The 9,056-nt window shown below is 44.1% G+C and overlaps 1 pseudogene; it reads right to left on the bottom strand.

The window, feature by feature from the left end:
- Nucleotides 1–520: 520 nt before the first annotated feature.
- LOC123159375 (ent-copalyl diphosphate synthase 1, chloroplastic-like) lies at nucleotides 521–7,237 on the bottom strand (annotated as a pseudogene).
- Nucleotides 7,238–9,056: the final 1,819 nt, after the last annotated feature.

Genomic DNA, 9,056 nt, shown 5'->3' with positions numbered 1-9,056 from the left:
GGGTTTTAGATTTGAGGCATTGTCGCCCACAATTTTTCACTCAATTTACTCCAGCCCACAATTCTTACTGTTAATTATGCATTTTCTAGCCCACAATCATTCCTTGCAGTTTTCTCATGTCCACAAATTTTCATTCAATGTACTCCAACCATAACCCTTCATCTTTAATAATGCTCTTTTTTTCAGCCCACAATTTTTCATCGAATTTACTCCACCCGTAACCCTTCATCTTTAATTATGCACTTTTTTCGAGCCCATGCACAATCATTCCTTTCATAATATGCACAATGCAAAGTTTAAATACCAGGCAGCCCACATACACTCACGATTTCCTTGCATGTTAGAGATCCCGTTTAATTATTCCGCAAAAAAAAAGAGATCTTATTTAATTAGCTCACGACAGACATCAACATTGAACATATAGAAATTGGCAAGATTCAGTTTTGTGGAGCAAGGTGGGACTATTCAATATGAAATATCTAAATTTTTTTCGTCCGTTGATGATGTTTGCACGAGCTGATGAATTTGGCCTAGTCGCCGGAGCACAGGCGAAGGCCCAGTACTGTTGTGTGGCCTCTTCCTTTAATAATGAAATATAGTGCAACCTTTAATAATTAGCACTCCTTACAGCATTAATCAAGTTGTTTTCTTTCACTAGCACTCCTTACAACATTATTTTCGATGTACGGCACATACAGATCCCACCTCCACCCATTCCTACCATTGCATGACAATTTCTTCTTTCTTTCCTTCAAAACACATGTTCGAAAATGACCTTGGAGACATGTCCATCGAACACATGGGGAGGGCAGTTAGCGGCGTAGTAACAGCTCCTCACGACGCTCAACAAGGTTTGCTTCGTGTCGCTGCTCGTCCCATCACCGTGCGCCTGGAGGACATTCTGGGTGAGTTCCTGCATGCCTGCCTCAATTCTCTCGTCCATGTGGCTCATTGCCGCCTCGTTCCTTTTGGTGTCCTGTAAATAAATTGCATAGTTAGTTTGATAGATGTCTAATGTGTGGCTCTGTTTCTAACAAAAAGGTGTTGATTCATAGTTGGTATGTATGTACATGGCAATATTGCTTGCATGGAGCAGGTACAAAAGAAAGACGATGAATTCTAGCGCCGAATTAAAAGAAGTTATTATAAGCTAATTTACAAGCCAAAACTAGCATGAGATCCGTAATGTTTTGGAGCTTGCTTGAGAGCACGCTTGAGTTATTCATTGCACGCAAGTAACCAAGAAAGGGTGAAAATACTTCAGTGATCTGTCATTGTGTTCAGTTCTTGAAATGGGAAAAACACCATCAACCATGTACTCCCTCCGTTCCAAAATAGATGACCCAACTTTGTACTAACTAGTACAAAGTTGGGTCATCTATTTTGGAACGGAGGGAGTAGTTCACTAGAAAATATGGCAAACATATATTTGAGCGTAAAAGAGCTACCTCAGAAAGTAACATCTTGTGGTGAAGGTTGTCACAAATAGAGGACGCAAGTTGAATAAACCAGGCACCATCCATGGTGTTTATCATCGATGATGCTTCACCAGTTCGTCCACCACAAATCTCAATAATTTTGACTAGAAGCAAACATGTTTGTTTATCATGAACCATGCACGGCCCAGCTTGAACAACACCTGAACCGAAGGTGTCATCCTCTCTGTTTTTCTGTTGCATCATCCATTCGATCCACTAGAGGCCCAAAGAAATATATTAGAATGTTTACCAAGAGAACATTCTAGCAATTAATAACTCTAAGAAAAGGGGCAATTGGTCGTTCAACTTACAGCACAGCGTAACAAATTGTTGATGTACACTGGTCCTTCACCAACAGGTAGTGCCTCTTGTGCCAATAAATCAATAAGTTGCTCAAATGCCCCGACAAGAATGTCCTCTTTTGCACCTCCTTTATGCCTGGATGGACAAATTGTGTCATGTGAACCATATTAAAAAAATGAAAAGACATTATAATCGGAAGTCCATGTTTTCATAATGGCACAGCAATGGATTAAATAGCAGTGTTTAAAGATTACATCATCCCTCGTAAGCAAAAAAAAAGCTACATATACAAGTTTGAAGGTCTTAATTTCTAAGATAGTGGATTTTATGTTTGCATCACAACTGTCCACCTGTGGGAATCATCTACCAAATTACTAGTATATTAATTTGCTATTTTTCTTATCAAAAGAACAATTGGCCAAAGGGATCCAGTTAAGCATGTAAATATTTATCATTTGGTGTGATGGTTTAGATTGAGTAGCGATGCTCAGTTAATATGCTCACCATGATATATTACTATTTCCTTCATAGATACCGCCTTGCATAAACCGTTCCATCATTTCATTACCCGACAAATCGCTATGAAGGTATTTAGTAATAATGTTGGCCAGCACTGACACCTTGGCCCATGCAAGTCGCTCGGTGGCACGGCTTGGCTCGAAAATGCAAGCGGCGGCTAGAAAATAAACTCTCAAAACATCTCTTAAAGTCACCCCAAAAGTCTCGAGGCCATTCTCAGTAAACCACCTAAATACATAGGAAGACATGTTATGCAGGAAAAATAGGACGTAATTAACAAGATGTTACATGAGATTAATGAGTACTTTTGTAGGCCATGCCACTCAAGCTGATGTTGGACTTGGCAGCGATTGAAATCACGCTTTGCCAACTCAAGATAGGTGTTGTTGTTCACAAGTGGCATCCTGCCAAAACCATTCAGCATATCAACTCTGGGATCTTTCCTCAACAAGTATGGAATGAACCAATTGTTGGAATTCAACCATTTTTTACCTGTAGAGTGTCTTTCCAATCCAGACATCATTATCACCACCATATTGATCGAGGTAGACTCTTGCTTCTACACGCGGTAAGCTTGCATACCATGGGAAGTCCAGTGTATACTTTACCTATAATCATACATAAAGGTACTTATATTCTTGTTCGTATCCAGATAAGGTTAGTTTGTTTCACAAAAATAAGATAATAAGTTTTTTTAATATGTTAACAAGAGAGTGTTTAAATAGTCCTATTGTATATGGAAATATCAAGTATAATTCTTTAATGGTTTCAAAAAAAAACTCTCAAGTGTCATCAGCAATCAAGCCAAAGATTGTGAGAGTTATGTTTACTTCCTAGTCCATCTAAACCGACTGATTGGCAGGACGGACGTGTTTACCTCGCCTGGTAGATCCTTAGCAATGATCCATTTGTCTCGAATCGTGCCACGGGCTTCCCTTTCTCTCAGGAACTCATACGAGAATCTCCCTGCATGCTGCAACAAGTCCTCTCCGGGGAACCTTACCTGAGAGGCCCTGTTCAGGTTGTACATCCCAGTGACTGCTTGTGTTGATTGCCCCACGAAACAGAAGAACTCCCCGTCCTTCTCAAACTTCTCAAATACAGCTGTGAATTAATCAAAATGTTAGTTTTGTTTGTGATATGATTTATTACTCTGCGGAGTATGTACAGCACGATACAATATTTGGATTTGCATGAAAAAGCGGGGTCATACTAGGGGAGACATCGTATCCATGTAGCCGCAGCAGCCGGAACGCCATGGATGTGTCATCCACGTCTATTACAGTGGAGTTCCTCGCCCAGGAAATCCCCTCATCAGTCCAGTGCCTAAAGCGTGAGTAAAGAGGTTAGAAGAAACCTTCCTCATGAAGCGACCAAAAGTTTAAGATTACCATGCTATTGTTAACAACACACAGTTATGAAGGAGAAATTAAACCTGTGAACATAGTCCAAGCACTGTTTGATTTCTTGCTTGAAATAGCGCGAGATTCCAAGACGCTCCAACCGATCGACGGCCCAGATGCGCTCAAAGAGATCGACCGGGTAAACATTGGGAACTGAAATGCGCCAATCAAGATGAACAATGCACACGGGATCAGGAACTACCCCAAAAAAGAACTCAATGCCATCCAATATCAGTGTGGTTTATGGTCACGGACCTCTTACCTCCGTTGAATTTCTTGACGATTCAGTCGATGTATTCGAAGCATTTCTCATCACCGGTTTGCATGAGAGCACAGGCTGTAGCCGAAGGAGAATAGAGGAAGGACCCATCACTAGACTGGAGCCTAAGGATTTTCTGCCAGTCCACCCCGGGCATCCCTTCAAGGGAATGCAGGATCGACGTTGGAATCCTGTGCATCATCTCCATCGGAATCCTACCGAAGTAATTAATGATTAACTAGGAAAACTGTGAAGTAATCTGCATCTCTGGCAGGAAAGGGGATATATGGGGTACCTCTTGAGCTTCACTTCTCTGTTAGCATATATGCGCTGCAGAGCATGGTGGTCATACGGGAACCCAATGCCCAAGCTCTTGGCCACCTCCAGGAGAGAAGGGAACACAATCTCGAAGCCGATGGGCATCGACTCCAGGTCTTCCTCAGCTAGCCTCCACACGTTCTCCTCCAGAAAAGAGAGCCCTGAAAAGAAAACCAGGATGCATCATGCATACATTTAGTTGAAAGACCTTGCTTCATTTGGTACTTTAGCAGAACAGTTATGTGTGTCAGTTTGTTGCTTTGCAATACCTCTCCTGCATTTATCAGGGCCAAGAGACCACTTTGTAAGAGCCACGACACAGGCAAGGGTGTTAATGACCTGGTCATAGGCGGAGAACAGGGCAGCGTCTCCCCAGGAGCCGTCTGGGAGCTGGTTGTCAAGAATCCACCGGAGGGTGGTGGGAAACTGGGGGCTGTCACAGTCATCAAGACTCGGCACCAGAGCGACCCAGGCGGTGTCGTATGCCGAGACGTTGATCTCACCGTCACTCATCGACCCCAGCATCATCCTCACTTGGTCGACCAGTGGCTGCTCAAACTCTGTCCCGGGAATCACACAACAGTCGTCGAGTTCACATTGTTCCTCAGTCCGTTCAAGAACCTGAATATCGTTTCTGACAACGTTCGTTTGCAAACCTGCAGGTACATCGAAACACACAAATGATGAAATGTATCCAGCGCAAGACATCGCATCCATTTTGAATTAACTAGAATAATAATGCCTCGATGTGCATTAACATGTTACCAAATTTCAGCTCCAGGTCAGTTTACGTGATTGTAAAATTGTATTCAAGTTATACAGACTGAGATTGGGTTAAGTTCACCTAGGATTTTATTACCTGATGAAAGAACGATGGCGGTGACAGTATTATAGTGATGATAACGAGAACAATAGTATGTCGAGAATCATTCTATCATCAGACTTGACTTTAAACTGCAGAAGCATTCTTTTGTATAGTTGATGCTTTGGGATCTGATAAGAAAGCTACATCATTGTTCAAAAGTGAACTTCATATAGGTTCGGGTTCCTTCTCTTCGTGGTGCCAAAAAAATAGTCGTTGACGGACCGTTTATTCTTGTCTCGCCTACTAGTTAACGTTTTGTGTGCTCCAAAAGAAAAAATCTTAATCCTACCCTTCTCTCTAGTATACCCTTTTCTCGTGTTTCTGTGCACTCTATCAGTATCGTTGCGATTCCCCTTGGCGACAAATGGCATGTCGTGTCGTTTTGTAAAAAGGACCTAGAGACGTTGAGGGATAATTTATTCTTGTCTCACCTGCTAATTAATGTGCTGTGTGTTCCGAAAACCCGGGTCCTATCCACTCCTGATTCGTTAACTGATCATTTGTTCATGTTTCACCTGCTAATTACGTGTGCTATAATTGGTATAGCACGTGCCAACTCACCAGAGGCCATTCGTTCCTCGGGTAAACGAGTAGCAGCATGTGTAATTGAGCTCCAAATAGGTTAATTATGTGACGTGTAGTCGCTAAAGAGGAACATAATAAAAAGGACTAAAACAATATATGTACTAATTAGCTGCCTACAGCTTGGAGTACATAGGCTGGCATAATAGCAGATAGCAAAATAACAGACAGTAGAAACGGGAGATGGCCGACTGAGATTAATTAGTTAATCAGTAATGTATATGATACTTGCCCAGTGCTAGCTAACAGTGGATAGTGACACTAAAGCGAGCGATCGAGAGAACATAAGAATAAAACAAACACAAGATCACCGGGTCCCAGACCAAGTCAAGGCAACGATACCATTAGCACTGGATACGCTGGTGGCCTGCGCAATCTGGAGAGCGACACGCGAGCCGGCGGTTTCCACAAGGGCAGCATCTCCTTTGCCGCGGAAACGGCATGGACCTGATTGTTCAAAGAGAAAGTGATCAGAATCAACCTCACGACAAGTGCCCATGTCGGTCTCGCTTCAAACTCAACACAGCATGCCGACACTTGTCTGCGGTGGGCAGGGCGAAACGGTCGCGGGCTGCAGGCATCACAATTCGCGTGTGCGAATGACAGACAAGACCTCCTGCAGCCGTATCCCCGCAGAGCGTGGCCGGCACACGAAGAATCGCAAGACACACATGGTGCACCCCCATAATTAATCACGGTGCACACGGTACATCGTACGACAGGGAAAACCAGCGCCTCGCGCGAAAAGCACGACAGAAAGCGACATCGACCGAACACCTTTGATGACGAGAGCACGCGGCCGCGGTCCGTGGCCGTAGCCCGATGGCACCCACGCCGGCGGCGAGAGGTGTAGCTGCATGCTAGCTGCGGCAATGCACGTTCCTCAATCCGCGACGAACACCACTCCTCCAGCCCCTCCCAACGCCGAGTGTTAAGGATGATGATGATGATGATGATGATGATAAAGCAAAGAAGGGGCAAGGGTGGCAGCTAAGGAATGAGCGAAACAAACGAGAACGGCGCGGGGTTATCCGGGAGGGACATGTATGTGTGCCGTGCAGTGCAATTGCAATGCATATATACAAGGATACATACATAGATACAAGAACAAAAGCGAGAGACGAGTGTGGGATAAAGGGAATGATTCCTGCACGGCAAAGGCCTCTGGCAGTGTTCAAAACAAAAAGCTTAGAAACGTTCGCTTTGTGAACGGGTGGTGTGAGGGCGAGGGCGAGATGCTCCGCCCCCGTCACGCCAAGATGCCACGCCATGGCCGGTCCGGGAAGGGAGCCAGATCCTTTTTCTTCAGCCGGCAACTGATCCGCTTCACTTTCTCTAGATTCTGCTGTTCCGGAGCGGAATGGAAAAAGGAATGCGCGCGCGTGGATGATCTGCGCGCGCGCGTAGGGAAATCCCTCGTGTTGCTTATTATGTTTATGTTCGGCGGCGACACGAGAGACGAAACGAGGAACGAACACATGGCATGGGCTGTGGCTACTCTGCGTGCGGGGCGGGGATAGGTTGTGTGTGTGCTACCTTTACCTTGGGCGTGGCGGGCCGCGGCGACGCTCGGGGGAAGCCGCGCCGCCGGCGGAGATCAGCTGCGGCCGCCCGGCGGAGGCAGGGGACGCCGCCCCCAAGGCCGGCGGCGAGGGCGGGCTCGGGGTCGCCGTCGCGCGTGGGGCAGCGGGCGAGCGGCCGCGCCACGGGCTCCCGCCATCAGTGCCGCTCGGAGCTGGAGCGCCTCCGCGCCGGGGGAGGGGGGCGGCCGGCGGCGGGCGGGGGATCGATGGACGGGGACGGGGGACGGAGGGGAAAGCTCTGTTTTTTGGACCGCAGTCACGCCGCTCGCAAGGGTGGACCCCGCGCCGCCCATCTTTTTGGTTTTTTTTGTGCCATCCCTCCCCGAAATTCGGCGCTCTTTTCCGTTTGGGCCACGCGCCGCCGCCCAAACCGAAATACGGCGGCCCGCTCATTTTTATTTACGTGACATGTGAGGAAAGGTTTTGGTGGGTCGGGGGCCTCATTTGCTGAAAGTTGGTGGCGGTGTCTTCTGAAATTCCAAAAGGTTTTCTAAAACAGTCTTGCCAAGTCTCGATCGACCGAAATTTCACGAAGTCTCTATCGATGCTATATCTATGAGATCTTACATTAAGATTTTTATTTTGCATGTTATGTCACTTGAGTGACATTTGGTTAAATCTCAGTCGACTAAGACCTAGCCACACCCTTTCTAAAAGTTGACGGAACGATCCAATTTCCCCCTCAAAATAACGTCCATGGTTTTCCAAAAAACTTTTTTTTCTAAAAATGCCTGAAACATTTTGTGCTTATCTTGATTTCTAAAAAGTTGGCGGAACAAGCTATATCTCGCTTGTAACGAGTTGTGTAGTATAATATTTTACTGTTCGCTCCTTTTGCATCTTTTTTGCGGTACGTTATTTATTTAATTTAATTTATTTTCGCTTTTCTTGATTTCGCATTGTTCCACTGTTTTGCGTCGGTTTCTTTGTTTTTTATTTGTATTTTTCTTTGGTTCCAATTGTTTCTTTCTTGGTTTTCTTCGTGGTTTTTTATCACTATTTGCATTGATTTCTTTGTTTTTTCTATTTTTCTTATCTTTGTTTTATTTGATACCTTCCTTGTTTTTCTTTGGTTTTTTACCTTTTTAATACACATTGTGGATTTTCCTTATACATCAGGAACATTTTTCAAACACGTTTATCATTTTTACAATACATCCCTAACATTTTTTCAGAAATTTATTTTGAGGTCTACTCTTTTTTCTATAGATTATACATATTTCATTTATTGTAGGGACATTTTACATATACTCATTTAACGTTCTTCAAACACGCGATTGCCATTTTTCAGATATATGTTGTGCCATGTACTTTTTTCATACACATACTACATTTTTTGTATAAATAACAAATATATTTCTTATAAGCAGTTTTTAAATGATATGGTGAGTGTCAAATAAAAAGGAAAATATACATAAAAATAAGGAGAAGAAAGGAAAACTAAAGATGAAAATAACAAATCCATAAAAAAATTAACAGGAAAGCGTGAAAAATGGACATTTGGGCGACGCAAGCTTCTGTCTCTCTATAAGCGACAGTGTAGGCGCTCCCTCCGGCGCAGTCAGCCCCTCAGTAGATGTACACATGAGTTTCTTTTCTCGGTCGTTACCAAATATAAAATCACTCATTATACTATTAACAATGATACAAGTTTAGTTTTTTTTGTTGAAAGAGAGGGTCTAGTACAAGTTTTGTGATTTTGCTTCTTTTTTTTGTTGTGGGGAAAAGAGTGTAACTCGGTGCATG

The sequence above is a fragment of the Triticum aestivum genome, chromosome 7B (assembly GCF_018294505.1).
Source record: "Triticum aestivum cultivar Chinese Spring chromosome 7B, IWGSC CS RefSeq v2.1, whole genome shotgun sequence".
In the NCBI taxonomy this organism is placed as follows: Eukaryota; Viridiplantae; Streptophyta; class Magnoliopsida; order Poales; family Poaceae; genus Triticum; species Triticum aestivum.
This window is presented reverse-complemented; position numbering and strand designations above follow the sequence as displayed.